We start from the raw sequence: 17,355 nt of genomic DNA on the forward strand, positions 1-17,355 counted from the left end.
TCATGAAATATAAGGATAAAGATGACCAGAGAAAGGGAAAGAGAGAGAGAGAGAGAGAAATACCAACAGAGACTGAGCTAGAAAAAGGAACTAAGCATGAGACAAAAACTGCTTCTAGATTTCTAGTTCTGTCCTTGATAGCAGCATATGATTTGATAACCACTTAAAAATAACCTTAGAAAAACAATTTGAACAAATGCAATTTCATAGAACATAATTTGCTGAAAGCAATTTAGTTGAAAGCAAGTTGGTCAACAGGTCATTTTGGCTGAAGTGATGATGGGGTTTAAATGAAAATTCCTAGACACTGGTTTTTCTAGTATTAGTCATCTTTGGTAGACCATGGGGCACTTTGAAGACCTTCATACATCATTACTTATTCTTTTCCAATATAGAGGTATTTTTCTACTTTTGCCATTTAATACCTAATAGAATGTTCAGTCATGTTCTTTTCATGTTTCACCAATTATTTCTTTTATTCTTACCTGGTTGTTTTTACATTTATAATTGATATAGAAATTATTCCTGCACACTCATAAAGACGTTGGAATAAAATAAATACCTAACATTTAATAAGGTGCCTAAATAAATTATCTTAAGTTACAAAATAATGATGTGATCTCACTTCTGCTGACAAGTAAGATACATAGATTTATATAACATATACTAACCATACTTTACACTTTAGAAAGTATAAGTTGAGATAATAAAAAAGTTAATGGAAAGTTTAGAAAGGTATAATTCTAGTTTTTTTCCTGCTCCTATTTTATTAATCATATTTTTTATGTTTAAAATAAAACAAATATCTCTTCCAACATGGAAAAGTAGAAAGAGAAGCAAATAATCATTAATTTAAAAAAGAACTGAAACTTTGAAGGATGGGATTTTTCTACTTTAAAAATGTCAATTCAAAAACTATTATGCCTATTCTGCTTATCTGGGTATATTTCCTTTTTGTGCAAGGGTAAAATGGAACATGGCTTGCTTTCTTTTTTATTTCTTTTTTTAAAGTTCATTTATTTGACAGAGAGAGAGAGTACACATGTGAATTAACAGGGGAGGGGAAGAGAGAGAGGGAGAGAGAGAATCCTAAGCAGGCCCTGTGCTGTAAGCACAAAGCCTGACTCTAGGCTCAGTCTCACAAACCACAAGTTCATGACCTGAGCCAAGATCAAGAGTCGTATGCTTAATTCTTTCTTTCTTTTCTTTCCTCTCTCTCTCTCTTCCTTTCTTCCTTCCTTCATTTTCTTCCTGTCTTCCTTTCTTTCCCTCCTTCCCTCCCTGTCCTCCCTCTTCTTTCTTTCTTTTTCTTTCTTTCTTTCTTTCTTTCTTTCTTTCTTTCTTTCTTTTTCTTTCTTTCTTTCTCTCACCACTTTAGTTTGACATTTGAGTTACTCTAATATTTCTCTATCAAAAATGAAAGAGTGGGCATAATTGCCTAAGAATGAGTTTAAAATGTAGGTAAAAATAGGGAAAGTAACAAGCAATATAGGAATAATTTCTTGATAACTGGCACTGAAATATTAGAGAAAGATATCTACAAAATTCTAACATGGCAAAATAATTCAAACTTTCCACAAATAATACTGTTTGCATTTATTTTTTTTTATTTTTTTAACGTTTATTTATTTTTGAGACAGAGAGAGACAGAGCATGAACAGGGGAGGGGCAGAGAGAGAGGGAGACACAGAATCTGAAGCAGCTCCAGGCTCTGAGCTGTCAGCACAGAGCCCGATGTGGGGCTTGAACTCACAGACCATGAGATCATGACCTGAGCTGAAGTCAGACGCTTAACCGACCAAGCCACCCAGGCACCCCCTGTTTGCATTTATTATATATAAGCATATTCCTGTGTTACTAGTAAAGGTAACAAGTATAAAAGACTTGAATAACTCAAATAAATATGGAACTAAATGGAAGGATATTTAACATTTCAAATCTTTTAATACCTAACATCTAATTGAGTCTTCAAAGTATTACCTCCTCTGAAAACTATTTCCCCACCTGCACCCTCAACTAAAAGGAAGAAAGGAGAGGGAAAGTGAGAAGATAACAATTATTGAAGATCCATACTACATACAGGGGTTTCTTAGGCTTACAGAATTCACATACTGTAAGAGGTAGAGTCAGAAATTATATCCCAAGAACTCTCTGGTTCTGGGTTGACTACACATTACTATAGTATTTTCATGTTTTATATATGAACTGAAAAATAGAGAATGCTCACTGAGTAAGAAAAAGAATTCTCATGAGTATTTTCTTTGTATGGCTTTTCCTTAGAAAGTGTTGAGTGATGACCATAACTAATGAATTAGGACATAATGGTTAGCTAGTTGGAATTTTCCTTCAAAGATGAATACATTTAAGTACTTCAGGTTGATGAATTCTTGTCTACATATTCAAGATGGATTAGGCAATTATCCAATAAATCAGGGTGAAAAACCTATTACAGAATAAAGATAGGGGTGGGGGTTGTTTCTGTTTCTAAGATTGATGGCTTAAATTAGTTGAACTTACTATCTTCTTAATTTTCCTAGGACAGGGATGACCAAACAAATACTTTTCTTAATGGGTCAGTGTCTTGCATATACAAGGCCCTCAATAAATATTTGTGGCAGAAAAATGAATTTAATGTAGGGATGGTTCCAAAACATTTTGTATTCATGTAAAATGCCATCATATATCTATTGTATAATGTTTTTTTTTAATGTTCTATTATATTTAATTTACTCTTTATAAGGTAAAAATATGTTTTTAATTAATTATTCAACATTAATATCTGAACCAGAAAATAGCAGAGAGTAACAAACCTATGGAAAAAGCTCTTGGATCATTTGTTCAAAACTGAGCAATGAAATGGACAACTTGAAAGAAATCACTGAGATGTGTTCTACACAAGCACCTTCAGAGACACCCCAGTTTGAGGAGGCCTGGGTGGCCTGTGCACTGTTCTCATACTTTTCTATATTATTGTTATACTGCTTATCACATACATCTCAGATCTAAACTGGTTGTACATTTCTCCCAACCCTTTCCAGGGTGTGCTACTACACCATCTTTATCTTAAAGTAAACAGAAAACCCAGAGAAATCTACAAAGTGGGGATTAATAAAGTGGTTTAACAAGGTTGCTGAATAAAAAACTTAAGGTACTAAAGTCACTTTTAGTACTTTAGTACCTCTAAGCAAATAGTGCTTAGAAATTGTTAAATAAAGGATACTATGGACAATGACAGCAAAAATGTGGCATAGGAATTAGTCCAGAAGCAATACACAAGTCTCCTATGAAGACTCACATAATAATGGAAAAATATCCAAGATGACCTAAATAAATGAAAAGTGAAGTCACATGATCATGTATAGTGATTGGGGGAAGTCAGTATCATAAATGTGTCAGTTTTCCCCCAAACTGATCCAGAGTTTCTTGGTATTTCCAATCAGATTTCCAAAAAAAAAATTTTTTTTTCATGGAACTAGACAAGCAGATTTAAAATCATATATGCAGAACAAAGCACCATAAATGGCCAGTTATTCCTGAAGAAAAAAATTAGGTCAGGATAAGGTGCTCTAATATATGGAATTCTTAGCAAATAGCTATAGTAGTTAAGATAGTCAATATTACAGAAAAAAAAAACAGATAAATGAATACAATGAATAAAGAATCCAGAAACAGAATCATATGTAGATGGAAATATGATAGAAATAAAATTATAGATCAGTGGATTTGTTTTGGGTTAATTTAAGATAATTTCCAGATTGATCAAAAAATTCTATGATAAAAAATGTCTTAAAATGTTGAAGATAAAATAGGAAAATAAATCTATTTCTTAGTGGTAGCAACATAGTTGTCTAATAAAAACAATTATAGCTGAGTAAGTAAAAATGGCTAAATTGTACCACATTAAAATTAAGAACTTCTGTTCTTAATAAAAGACAACAGAATGAGAAAATAAGCAAACTTAGGACACAATATCAGCCACATTTAACACTTCCAACTGATAAAAGTTAGCCAGAACATATAAAGTTGAATATATAAAGAAATTAGTAGACTTCTGGGGAAGATGGTGGAATAGGAAGATCCTAGGCCACGTTGTCCCATGGATACACCCAGATAACACCCAGATCAGTGTAAATAACCCAGAAATTAACCTGAGGACTGGCAGAACAGACTCTCCACAGCTAAACATAGAGAATCCCTCTCTGTTCCTCTCCCCGACTCAGACAGGCAGGCAGGCAGGCAGGCAAGCAAGCAAGCAGCAATAAATAAATAAATAAATCTGAATTTATCTTTAAAAAACAAATTAAAAAACCCAAGACCCATTTATGTGCTTCCTACAAAAGACTCATTTCAGACCTAAAGACATACAAATTGAAAGTGGAGAGCTGGACAGAATTTATCATTCAAATAGATGTGAAAGAAAGCTGGGGTAGCAATACTTACATTGGACAAAATAGACTTTAAAACAAAGACTGTAACAAAAGCCAAAAATGGACATAATATGACCATGAAGGGAAAAATCCAACAAAAAAATATAACAATTGTAAATATTTGTGCACCTAACATGAGCACACACAAATATACAAAGCATTTATTAAAAAATATAAAAGAGGGGGGCGCCTGGGTGGCTCAGTCGGTTGAGCATCCGACTTCGGCTCAGGTCATGATCTCGCAGTCCGTGAGTTCGAGCCCCGCGTCAGGCTCTGTGCTGACTGCTCAGAGCCTGGAGCCTGTTTCAGATTCTGTGTCTCCCTCTCTCTCTGACCCTCCCCCGTTCATGCTCTGTCTCTCTCTGTCTCAAAAATAAATAAACGTTAAAAAAAAATTAAAAAAATAAAAAATAAATATAAAAGAGGTACTGGCAGTGATACAACAATAGTAATGGACTTTAACATCCCACTTACATCAATGGATAGATCACCCAAAGAGAAAATCAAGAAAAAAACAGTGGCGTTGTATGACACAATGGACCAGATGGATCGAATGATATATCAGAACATTCTGTCCTAAAACACCAGAATACACATTCTTTTCAAGGTCACATGGAACATCCTGCAGAACAGATTACATGTTATGTCACACAATAAGTCTTGACAATTTTAAAAAGATTGAAATCATACCATGCATCTTTTCTGATCTCAACACTATAAAACTAGGTATCAACCTCAAGAAAAAAATCTAGAAAGAACACAAATTAAAAACTACATGAAGAAAAATGAAAATGAAAACACATTGTCCAAAATCTTTGGGATGCAGCAAAGTTGTTCTAAGAAGGAAGTTTATAGCAATACAGGGCTACCTCAACAAACAAGCAAAAATGTCAAATAAACAACCTATATTTACACCTAAAGGAGCTAGAAAGAGAAGAACAAACAAAACTGAAAACCAGCAGAAGGAAGGATAAAATAAGGATTCAGGAAGAAATAAATGAAATAGAAACTAAAAAAAAAAAAAAAAAACTCACAATAGAAGCCAGAAGCTGGTTCTTTGAAATGATTAAAATTGATATATCATTAGCCAGAATCATAAAAAAATTATAAAAGAATATAAAGAGAAGACTCAAAATCAGAAATGAAAGAGGAGAAATAACAACCAACACTACAGAAATACAAAGGATTATAAGAGAATATTATGAAAGATTATATGCCCACAAATTGGACAAATTACAGGAATGGATAAATTCCTTGAATAATATAACCTCCCAAAACTAAAGCAGGAAGAAAATTTGAACAGACTGATTAACAGCAATGAAATTGAATCAATAATAAAAAAACTCCCAACAAACAAAAGTCCCAAGACCAGACAGCTTCACAGGTGAATTCTACCAAACATTTGAAGAAAACATAACATCCATTCTTCCCAAACTATTCCAAAAAATAGAAGAGGAAGAAAGGAATGCTTCCACATTAATTCTGTGAGACCAGCATTATCTTGATATCAAAACCAGATAAAGACACTACAAAAACAAAACAAAACAAAAAACTAGAGGCTAATAATGCTGATGAACATAGATGCAAAAATCCTCAGCAAAATATTAGGCAACCAATTCCAACAGTACATTAACAAATTATTCACCACAATCAAGTGGGATTTATTCCTGGATTGCAAATGTGGTTCAATATTTGCAAATCAATCAATGTTTACATCATATCAACAAAGGATTGGATGAAAAACATGATCATTTCAATCAATGCAGGAAAACCACTTAACAAAGTAAAACACCCATTCATGATAAAAATCATCCACAAAGGACAATTAGAGGAAACATACTACAACATAATAAAGGTCTTCTATGAAAAATAAACACAGCAAACATCATTCTCAATGGTGAGAAACAGAGCTTTCCCCCTAAGATGAGGAACAAAACAGGGATGTCCATTCTCACCACTTTTATTCAACATAGTACTGGAAGTCCTAGCCACAGCAATCAGACAACATACATACATACATACATACATACATACATACATACATAAATGGCATCCAAACTGGCAAAGAAGAAGTAAAACTTTCACTATTTGCAGATGACATGATACAATATATAGAGAACCCTGAAGACTCCACCTAAAAACTACCAGAACTGACAAATGGATTCAGTAAGGTTGCATGATACAAAATCAATGTACAGAAATTTGCTGCATTTCTATGTGCTAATAATGAAGCAGCAGAAAGAGAAATTAAGAAAAATCCCATTTACAATTGCACCAAAATAGTAAAGTATAAAGGAATAAACCAAAGACATGAAAAACCTGTACTATGAAACATCAATGAAACAAATTGAAGATGACACAAACAAATAGAAAGGTATTTCAGGCTCATGGATGAGCCTAAATATCCATACTAGCCAAAGCAACCTACAGATTTGATCCTTATCAAAATACCAACAGCATTTTTCACAGAACTAGAACAAACTATCCTACAATTTATACGGAACCACAAAAGACCCTGAAGAGCCAAAGCAATCCTGAAAAAGAAAAACAAAACTGAAAGTATCACAATCCCAGATTTCAAGATATACTACAGAGCTGTAGTAATCTAAATAGTATGGCAATGACACAAAAATAGACACATAAATCAGTGGAACAGAACAAAGAGTGCAGAAATAAATACATGATTATATGTCAATTAAATGACAAAGAAGGCAAGAACATGCAATGGGTAAAAGTCTCTTTGACCACTGGTGTTGGGAAAACTGGGCAGCTACATGCAAAAGAATAAAACTGGACCATTTTCTTGCATCATAGAAAAAATAAACTCAAAAGGGATTAAAGACCTAAATGTAAGACCTGAAACCATACAAATGCTGGAAGAGAACACAGGCAGTAAGTTCTTTGACATTGACCATAGTAACATTTTTCTACATAGGTCTCTTGAAGCAAAGGAAACAAAAGCAGAAATAAACTATTGGGAATACATCAAAATAAAAAGCTTCTACATGGTGAAGGAAATAATCAAGAAAACTAAAAGGCAACCAATGGAATGGGAGAAGATATTCACAAATGACATATCCAATAAAGGATTAGTATCCAAAGTATATAAAGAACTTATAAAACTCAACACCCAAAATACAAATAATCCAATTAAAAAGTGGACAGGAGACATGAATAGACATCTCTCCAAAGAAGACCCATAGATGGCCAACAGACCATGATTCATCACCACTTACCATTAGGGAGATGCAAATAAAAACTATAATGAGATATCACCTCACACCTGTCAGAATGGTTACAATCAACCCAAGACACAACAAGTATTGGCAAGTGTGTAGAGAAAAAGGAACCTTCTTCCACTGTTGGTGGAAATGTAAACTGGTTCAGCCACTGTGGAAAACAGTATGGAGGTTCCTCAGAAATTAAAATTAGAACTACCCTATGATCCAGCAATTACACTACTGGGTATATATCCAAATAATACAAAAACATTAATTCAAAGGGATACCTGCACCCCTATGCTTATAGCAGCATTATTTACAATAGCCAAGATACGGAAGCAGCCCAAGTGTCCATCAATTAGGAAATGGAAAAAGAAGTGGTATATATACATATATAATGGAATATTATTCAGCCATAAAAAAGAATGAGATTTTGCCATTTGCAACAGCATGGATGGAGCTGGAGAGTATAATGCTAAATAAAATAAGTCAGTCAGAGAATGACAAATACATATGATTTCACCCATATGTGGAATTTAAGAAACAAGTAAAGGGACAAAAGAAAGAGAGAGAGAGAGAGAGAGAGACAAACCAAAAAACAGACTCTTAACTATAGAGAACAAATGGATGGTTAGCAGAGGGGAGGTGGGTGGGAGATGGGTTAATTAGGTAACGGGATTAAGGAGTGCACTTGCCGAGATGAGCACTGGGTGATGTATGGAGTTGTTCAATCACTATATTTACACCTGAAACTAATGTAGCACTGTACGTGAACTAAATGGAAATAAAATAAAAACTTTAAAAAAAATTAAAAAATCATAGGTATAAAGGTATTATCACAATTAGTTGCCATTTGACACTCAACCTACCAGGAGAAATTTTAAAGTCTAAAACTAGAATTGTTCAAAAGATTGGGATTCTCATTAATCAGTGGTTCTCTGGGATACAATTTGGCTTTACCTAGTAAAGGTAAACACACACATTACCTAAAAACACTGCAATTCCACTCTTGAGAATGTACTCTAAAGAATCTCTTGCCTATATGCAGCAAGAAAATGCACAATAAAATGTTCATAGCTATGTTTTCACAAGAGCAATAACCTGGAAGCAAATCAATGTCTTGTAACAACAAATGAGAGTCGGGGGCGCCTGGGTGGCTCAGTGGTTAAGTGCCAGACTCAATCTCGGCCCAGGCCCAGGTCACGATCTCAGTTTGTGAATTCGAGCCCTGTGTGGGGCTCTGCTCTGGGGGTGTGGAGCCTGCTTGGGTTTCTCTCTCTCCTTCTCTGTGCCCTGCCCCTGCTTGTGCTTTCTCTCAAGATAATTAAACATTAAAAAAAATTAAGAACAAAAGAGAGTCAAATATTTAAACATGCATTCAAGTCAAAAGGATAATATTGAGCAACAAAAGAATATCACATGCACACAAATCTACATACATATGTGGTATTATAAGAGGGAAATCAGGCCAAACTAAATAACATATCACTTAGGAATACTAATATGTTTACATTATTATTAATAAATTCAACATAATGGAAAAGCAAAGTTATTGATAATATACAATGGTGGCTAAATGAGTATCTGTCTTATCATTCTTTAAATATTATATATTGTACACATGTTTGGCATGTATTTTGATATAATATAAAATAATGTGATGAAATAATTAAGTTACAACGTGAATTTATTTTTTAACAAGTTACAAAGGAAAAGTTGAGAGACTTTCTCCTCCCTGCGTCTGAAAGTACCCTCTCAGATGTTAAAATTAGACACCCAGTTTTGGTAAATTACTTGAACATCATTTTCAACAAGATTTCATACTTTCTTGTTAAAAAATAACTCACAAATATTTACTTTTGCTGTCATTTCAATTTCCATAAACGAGTTTATTTCAAAAAACAGTGAGTTACTGTTGGATTTATATTTGGCTTTTCTTTTTTAAGAAAAAAAGTACATTCTTATAAGAAAAACAAACAGTCTAGTGCAGCATCAAGTCACCAGAGACAGGTACGAGGAGGGTGGTAGGTGAAAGGTTGGATTCCCTTGGGTATGAAGAGATCTGGCATATTCTAAATGTAGATATCATTTTTCATAGGCAAAGTAACATGAAGTGTGTTGCCTCCCGTTGGTCACTGACACAGTGAGGAAGACCAGCTGAGGGAGGCTCGGGTGGTGGGGAGCAGGACGGAAAACAGACTGCCAGCCAGATGGACACCGTTCACTACAAACTGAGCCACTGGCTCAGGGCATGACTCTGGATGAGCCGTTTGACTGCCTTGTGTTTCAATTAAGACAGCCCAAGGAGGGAGGAAAAAGCACAATCTAATTGAAAAATAGACATTGTATGTCAATGGAGATTTCTGATGATAAATCTTTGATAGCACTGAGAAGTAACTGTTGGGTGACGGTTAGACCCCAAAACCTGGGTCACTGAACATCAGCAAGTTTATTTTTAAAGCCTTATTTTTCATTGTGACACCTTCGACTGGGGATCAGTGCCTTGGCAAAACATCAAGTCACACATTGCGCTACAAGTGAAATATGCTAATTACATCTTTACCATTTTATAAAGAATTTCACAGCAGAAGAAGCTAATAAGAAGGTATGATAGATAAAACACTTATGTCGTGGATTTACTAATTTTTGACAGCTCTTTTAAAAGCAGGCAGAAGACATTATTGCTGAGACAGCTTCAAAGAGCTATTTATTATTTAAAGAAAGCATGCGAGTATCAAAAAGAGGTTGGGCTAAGACTTGGGAGAACCAAGGAATCAAGAGAATACAGAAGAAAAACAGGTAAAAATTTTCTCCTATTCTCTCCATTTCATTTGAGAAGCTCAGAATGAAATACCTTCTCTTACATAATGGAAGAGAGCAGTTTGATGCAGGCAGAAAACGATACTAAGTGCTCATTACTTTTAACTGTGCAATTTAAATACTCAAGTGCATCAATGGAAAGGAGATTTAAATAGCAAGCTTCATTGCTATTTGCTCCTAAAAGAAAACGATCCCTACAGATTACCACATTTCGTTAAAGTCAACTTGGGGATGAATAGTAATTCTGCAGTTTGAGAAGAAGAGGGGCATGTGGGAAAACTGAAGCGTGAACAAAACAACAGTTGGGCTGTCTTCCATTGTTTATCGGGGCTTTGGGAATTCTCTGCAGCTTTGTCTTTCATGGTTGCTTAATAAATAAAAATACAGTACACAGCCTACATGTTTGGGGCGTGATTCACAGAATGGTGCTAATTCACCTAAGGGACCCTGCCTGGCTTAGTCCAGGGAGCACATCTTCTAAGCATCTGGAACCACACTGGCAATTTTCCCAAAGGCCAAGGGCTCTAGCTATTTTGCCAGTCATTTACATAGACTGGCTTAAATTATGCAGCCATCTGTATTCTTATGCACCTAGATTGAGTAAAATGAATGTACAGTCTTGAAAGCATCCATCCCTGATGTCCCCTTCACGCTACTTTTATTCGTTTCAAACAACGGTGGAATCCGGGACATACTGAATGGTGTTCATTTAGAAAGCTCATCCGTCCTCATTTGCTTCATAGCCCACCACTCTGCCTTCTCAGTATTGTCCACCCGAACTACCATGGGCAATTTGCAATACTGCCGGGAAAGCAGGCTCTGTAGTTGGGCTGCTGGGCGTAAAATCTCCCCTATGCTATGTGTTCATGTGCGATGTTGGGCAAATGCCTGCATTTCTCTGTGCTTTGGCTTCTTGCTTCTCAAAAATCTAAGGGCAATAATCTTACAGGGTTCCTGTGAGGAAGCAATGAATTTAGCACACTGTTTGACATGCAGTAAGTTCTCAACGAGTACTGCATGTAATTATCAATATCACAGGTCATGATTGTTATTTTATCCCATCCTAGACAGAGTCACTTTCTCCAGGCAGCCCTGACTTCCTCCACTGCGATGAGGGTCACCTATTAGTGACACGGGGAACAGAGCCAGGTGGCCACGCTTCCCAGGGATGGGAGCTAATCCACAGGGGAGCTGCGAAATATGGAAACTCCTTAGATGGCATTCACAATATTGCAACCTTGGTAACGTCATACAAATGCCAGGTGATATTTAACTGCAACTACAGCGGGAGGAAAGCAGAGGGTGGGGGCGCGGAGGGGAGAGAAGATCAAAGACAGATGACTCAAAAGTGTGTGCGCATTACCTCAAAGGGCAACTTCATGCCACTCCCCTGATGTTTTAGGAACCCCAGGATTTTGGTTACAAGAGTTGGGTGGCAGCCTAACACAGAGTAAAAGGACTTTCTGATTTTGACAGGAGGGCAATCCGCACTATAGGCAGAAAGACAACAAGTACTTAAGATTATTTTAGGTCTCGAAGAAAAATGACTCAAACATATATTGCCAATAAAGTTTATAAAAATTCTAAAGATGTGAGTTTAGGGGCGCCTGGGTGGCTCAGTCGGTTGAGCGTCTGACTTCGGCTCAGGTCATGATCTCGTGGTCTGTGAGTTCGAGCCCCGCATCAGGCTCTGGGCTGACCGCTCAGAGCCTGGAGCCTGTTTCGGATTCTGTGTCTCCCTCTCTCTCTGCCCCTCTCCTGTTCATGCTCTGTCTCTCTCTGTCTCAAAAATAAATAAAACATTAAAAAAAATGTGAGTTTATTTGTGGATATCAGCTAATGAAATGCCTAAGGCAAGACAACTAGATTTTTTTTTATGATATTTTGAGGAAGATTGCTTATTTGATTGCTGGAAATTAAATTCGTTAATAGATGCTGCCGGTGCAGAAGTATATGTTATTCTCCATATAATTATCAAAGAGGGATTTGAGTTAGATCTGGCATACAAATAGGGAATTTAAATTAAAAAATAAATGTACATCAATTGTATACAAGAGCTTTCTATTCTGTCTTGTTACTTAGCATTGTCATTGCCATCTTCCCAGGGTATGTATTTGTGTGCACGTCACAGTTCCAAAACAGGAAAGAAACTACAAGAGAAGCTGGTCTTTCTATTCACTTGGGTGGAGTTAAAAGTTGTTCACACTGTGTAACATGAGAGAAAATCTAGTCTTCAGTATTTCACCTGTCCAGCTGCCCCCAATGCAGCCAGATGGAAAGTTGAGGGAACAAGGGCTTGCCTTTCTAGATATTTGGGTAGATCTTTAAAAATGCTGTTCTGGTGTGCCTGGGAGGCTCAGTCGGTTAAGCGTCTGACTTTGGCTCAGGTGGTGATCTTGCAGTGGGTGAGTTCGACCCCACATCAGGCTCAGTGCTGACAGCTCGAAGCCTGGAGCCTGCTTTGGATTCTGTCTCCCTCTCTCTCTCTCTCTCTCTCTGCCCCTTCCCCACTCATGCTCTGTCTTTCACTCTCTCTCTCAAAAATAGACATTAAAAAAAATTTTTTTAAATGCCTTTCATTAGGTGGGCAATGAAAGTTGGCCAAATGATTCAGGAATAAATACTATAGTAAGTATTGATTTATGAGAGCACTTTAGGGAGCTCCTGGGTGGCTCAGTTGGTTAAGCATCCACTCTTGGTATCGGGCCAGGTCATGATCTCACTGGTTCCTGGGTTTGAGCCCTGCGTTGGGCTCTGTGCTGGCATCATGGAGCCTGCTTGGGATTCTCTCTCACTCTTTCTCTCTCTGCCCCTCCCCCACTTGTGCTGTCTTGTCTATCTCAGAGTAAATAAACTAATAAGCTTTAAAAAAAATGAGAGAACACTTCACTTTCGACAGGTAGGCTGGAGGAGCATTGCAAATGAAGGCCGACCCTACAGGGGGAAAGGTAAAAAGCAGTGGTGTTTTGAGCCTGGGCTCTGATTAAGACCTATATTCAATTTCTGACTTTGACACTTTCTAGCTGGATAAACAATGGCCTTGGGCGAGTTAATGGAACATGCTAGGGCTCCTATTTTTCCCTATTAAAACATAAAGATTTTAGGTTGTGTTGTGAGCCTGATAAAAATAATTAGCAATTATTATATTAACTAATAATATCGTTGACTTTGCATGAGTATAGGCTGTTGTAAGCTGACAGTATAGATACTGTATGATACAGAGAAATAGGCATGGGTATAAAGAAATCGATGATGTGAAGACAGAGGAGAGGACATATAAATTCAAATTTCACAGCAGTAATCAAATAATATCTACCATCAGATGGAGCATAAGTAGTTCCCAGCCAGGCCTGCAGTCTTCTGGACCTGTGTCATGCTGCTTAATGGCCTTGATGGGCTACATCTTGTCCCTGGTTAACGAGGGTTCAGTAGCCTTGGCTGGTTGCAGCTTCACAAGACACAGAGGCCATGCATGCTCACGTTAGCATCTAATCTTATTTTTCCCCTAGAAGTTGTTCTGAATTGACAATTTACTGTTCAGCAATTTAAAATCAATTGGATTTGTTTTTCTTTTTAAGTATTTGTTTCTGGGAACACCATGGAAAAGCAGTGTCAGGCTTTTGAATATTTATATTAAAAGCAAAGAAAAAATTATAGAAGGAGATTAAATGCTTTAGTTTTCTTGTAATCCTTTCACCTTTCCCGGTCTTCTTTCTACCTCCTTCCCTGCCCCTTACTTTGGTGGACAAATCACTTATCATCAATTTACTCCTGAATATCTTGAACAATTTTGATGAACAAACATATTCTCTGTGTCACAATGCTTGGGTAACCACATGTCCTTTTTACATTTCACATTCACCAGAGCTTTGGATTTAATTATACTAGAGAATTCTTTCCCACTGAATTAAGTATCACACTTCAATATCAAAACTGCACTGAAAGCTCTGATATTGAATTGGTGTAATTTTAACCTTCTAAGAGAATTGGTTGGTGTGGAGTTTCTATCCAGCTAGTACATGCTTTGACTTTATGAAACCTTCTTTGAAAAGTGTCTGATTACTTTCAGGGGTGAGGTCTGTCCTTTTGTCCTGACAAAGCTCACTTTTCCATTCTTGCTGCCAAAATGTTTTGCCATTGTGGGATTTTCCCAACTGTTGCTTGGAAGTCAAATTAAAGGTCTTAGGCAATTTCAGCTTTAAAATGCCATGTAACAGACAGAATGGAGGCGAGACTGAATTCTACCAGTAAGTAAGTTAGGTCAGTTCTACACAGCCATGGACGAATATGGATAGAACCAAAACATTTCGGCTTTTCGCTTTGCTACTGCTTTATAAGACAGACTTAAAAAGAAAAAAAAAAAAAAAGGCGGAAACTTTCTACTGCTAGAGGGAAAATTATTCTAGAATTTTTTTTAATAGACTCGGATTCTCAGAGTCTTTAGGAAATACAATGGATGTTTAATTAATTCGTGCATCTAAAACTTAAACCACATTATTTCTTTTTCATAGGCTGAGTGGAAATAATTCTTCTACAGGGACAATCTAACCTTCCTTTATGCTTCTTGCTTTCTCAATGTCTCATCTCAGCATGTGTTTTTACAGTCCCCTTCCTACCCAAAGCCTGAGTTGGCTGATAACAAGAACAAGATGGGAAAAAAGTGATTAGATTGTGTATGGTTTAATTACTTTCCTCCTGCTCTGTCCCCACTCCCCACAGCCCTATGGAGCTACTCATGGAGAGAAATGCTGGAGCTAGACCCCAAACTTCCAAAAAGCTACCAAAGAACTAAGTGGCCAGAATAGAGAAGAACTGTAAGTCAGAGATCCTCACTGATAGATGGAGGGAGAAATAGAAAAAGAGCTGGGAGGGGCGCCTGGGTGGCTCAGTCGGTTAAGTGGCCGACTTTGGCTCAGGTCATGATCTCGCGGTCCGTGAGTTTGAGCCCCACGTCGGGCTCTGTGCTGACAGCCCGGAGCCTGTTTCGGATTCTGTGTCTCCCTCTCTCTGACCCTCCCCCGTTCATTCTCTGTCTCTCCCTGTCTCAAGAATAAATAAAACGTTACATTAAAATTTTTTTTTTTAATTTAAAAAAAAAAGAAAAAAAGCTGGGAGTCTTCAAATAACCTAGTAACATGCAAAGAGGAGAGAGATCTCTTAGAACAATTTCCAGACTCAGAGAATGAAACGTATTTAGCACTGGACCTGTTCAATAAGGATTTTCCTGCTCCTTCTTCCTACCTTCAGTCCCTGCTGCCCCATACCTGGAGGCATAGAAGCAGCAGCTATTAAGAAAGGAGGGAAGGGGCACCTGGGTGGCTCAGTCGGTTAAGCATCTGACTTTGAGTCCCACCTCGGGCTCTGTGCTCTCAGAGCGTGGAGCATGTTTCAGATCCTGTGTCTTCCTCTCCCTCTGCCCCTCCCCCTCTCATTCTCTGTTTCTGTCTCTCAAAAATTAATAAGCGTTAAAAAAAAGTTTAAAAAAAAAAAAGGAAAGGAGGGGAGGGGCACACGGGTGGCTCGGTCAGTTAAGGTCTGACTCTTAATCTCAGCTAAGGTCATGATCTTGTAGTTTGTGAGTTCAAACCCCGCGTCGGGGCTCTGTGCTGACAGCTCAGATCTTGGAGTCTGCTTCAGATTCTGTGTCTCCCCTTCTCTCTGCCCCTCCCCTGCTCATGCTTTCTCTCTCAAAATAAATAAATAAACTTAAAAATAAAAGGAGGGGAGAAGGGAAGAAACTGATCATTTCTTTTTCCTCACCTGCATGACAGAGAAGGATTATCTTTGAATGAAGATCAAAGTGTTGATTACTTCATAGAACCAAACATTCTATTAAAAAAAATTACTGTGTATTTTGTGTCTTAGGTCACCACTGGACTCTAAAAATGCTCAGAAAATAAAGGAACTGCTTTTTATTTTTATTTTTTGCTTAACCCAAGAGCAAGGTAAAATAGATTCCTGGAAAACTCAATGAACATAAGAATTCAAACAAGTTTGCTTTGTGATAAGCATCCCACACATCAGGTTTGTGCACTGTACTAGTTACAGATGACCTCATGAAATTTGGCCACAACCAGAATCCTAGAAATCTAGTTTCCCCATAAGATGCTGGAAAAGGACAGAAAATCCGAACTATTTGGAAGAGACTCCTTTTAGGGATAAATATTTATCATCTGTAACACATTGGTCAAGAATCAACAGCTCACGAGTGAGGCCTGAAAGACGGCCGAGAAAAAAGTGTAACGTTATGGCTGACATTTTCACTAGTTTATGGTGAACCTCAAAGGGTATCAAGTTTTCTCTCTCGTCAGGAACATGTGTAAATCCTGGTGGAGATGCAAGAGGGCTTTGTGGCTTCCTGCCGCTGACTCTGGAGTATGATACTACTTCTCAAAACTCTATTTACCTGACCAGTGAAGTCACTTGATATACAAGGTCACAGGTCATATCACAATTCCTGGGCTTTGCTTTTATTTACTTATTAAACATTTTGTTTCATGTTTGTTTGCTTATTTATTTAGAGAGACACAGCGACAAAGCGCGAGCAGGGGAGGGTCTGAGAGAAGGAGACACAGAATCTGAAACAGGCTCCACGGTCTGAGCTGTCAACACAGATCCTGAGGCTGGACCTGAACCCACGAACCGTGAGATCATGACCTGAGCCGAAGTCGAAGACTTACCTGGCTGAGCCACCCGGTGCGCCCCTCCGGGGCTTTGCTTTTAAATCTCTCCTTCTGGCATCTCTCTCCTTTTGGCATCGCTCCTTCTTGCCAAAAATCCATCTAACAATCTTAAAACCGGAAGCAATTCGTGAGTGAATATGTTCTTACCTTAAAGCATCACAAGACTCCCAGTGTGTGGTTCCCATTCATTTCCAAGAAAAGTCT

General features: G+C 37.4%; 1 long non-coding RNA gene across 2 annotated transcripts in view; it reads right to left on the reverse strand.

Annotated features, from left to right (window-relative positions):
* LOC122237848 overlaps positions 1 to 17,355 on the reverse strand; it is a 200,088-nt gene that overhangs the window by 182,118 nt on the left and 615 nt on the right. The gene's annotated exons all lie outside the window — the stretch shown is intronic.

The sequence above is a fragment of the Panthera tigris genome, chromosome B1, assembly GCF_018350195.1.
Source record: "Panthera tigris isolate Pti1 chromosome B1, P.tigris_Pti1_mat1.1, whole genome shotgun sequence".
In the NCBI taxonomy this organism is placed as follows: domain Eukaryota; kingdom Metazoa; phylum Chordata; class Mammalia; order Carnivora; family Felidae; genus Panthera; species Panthera tigris.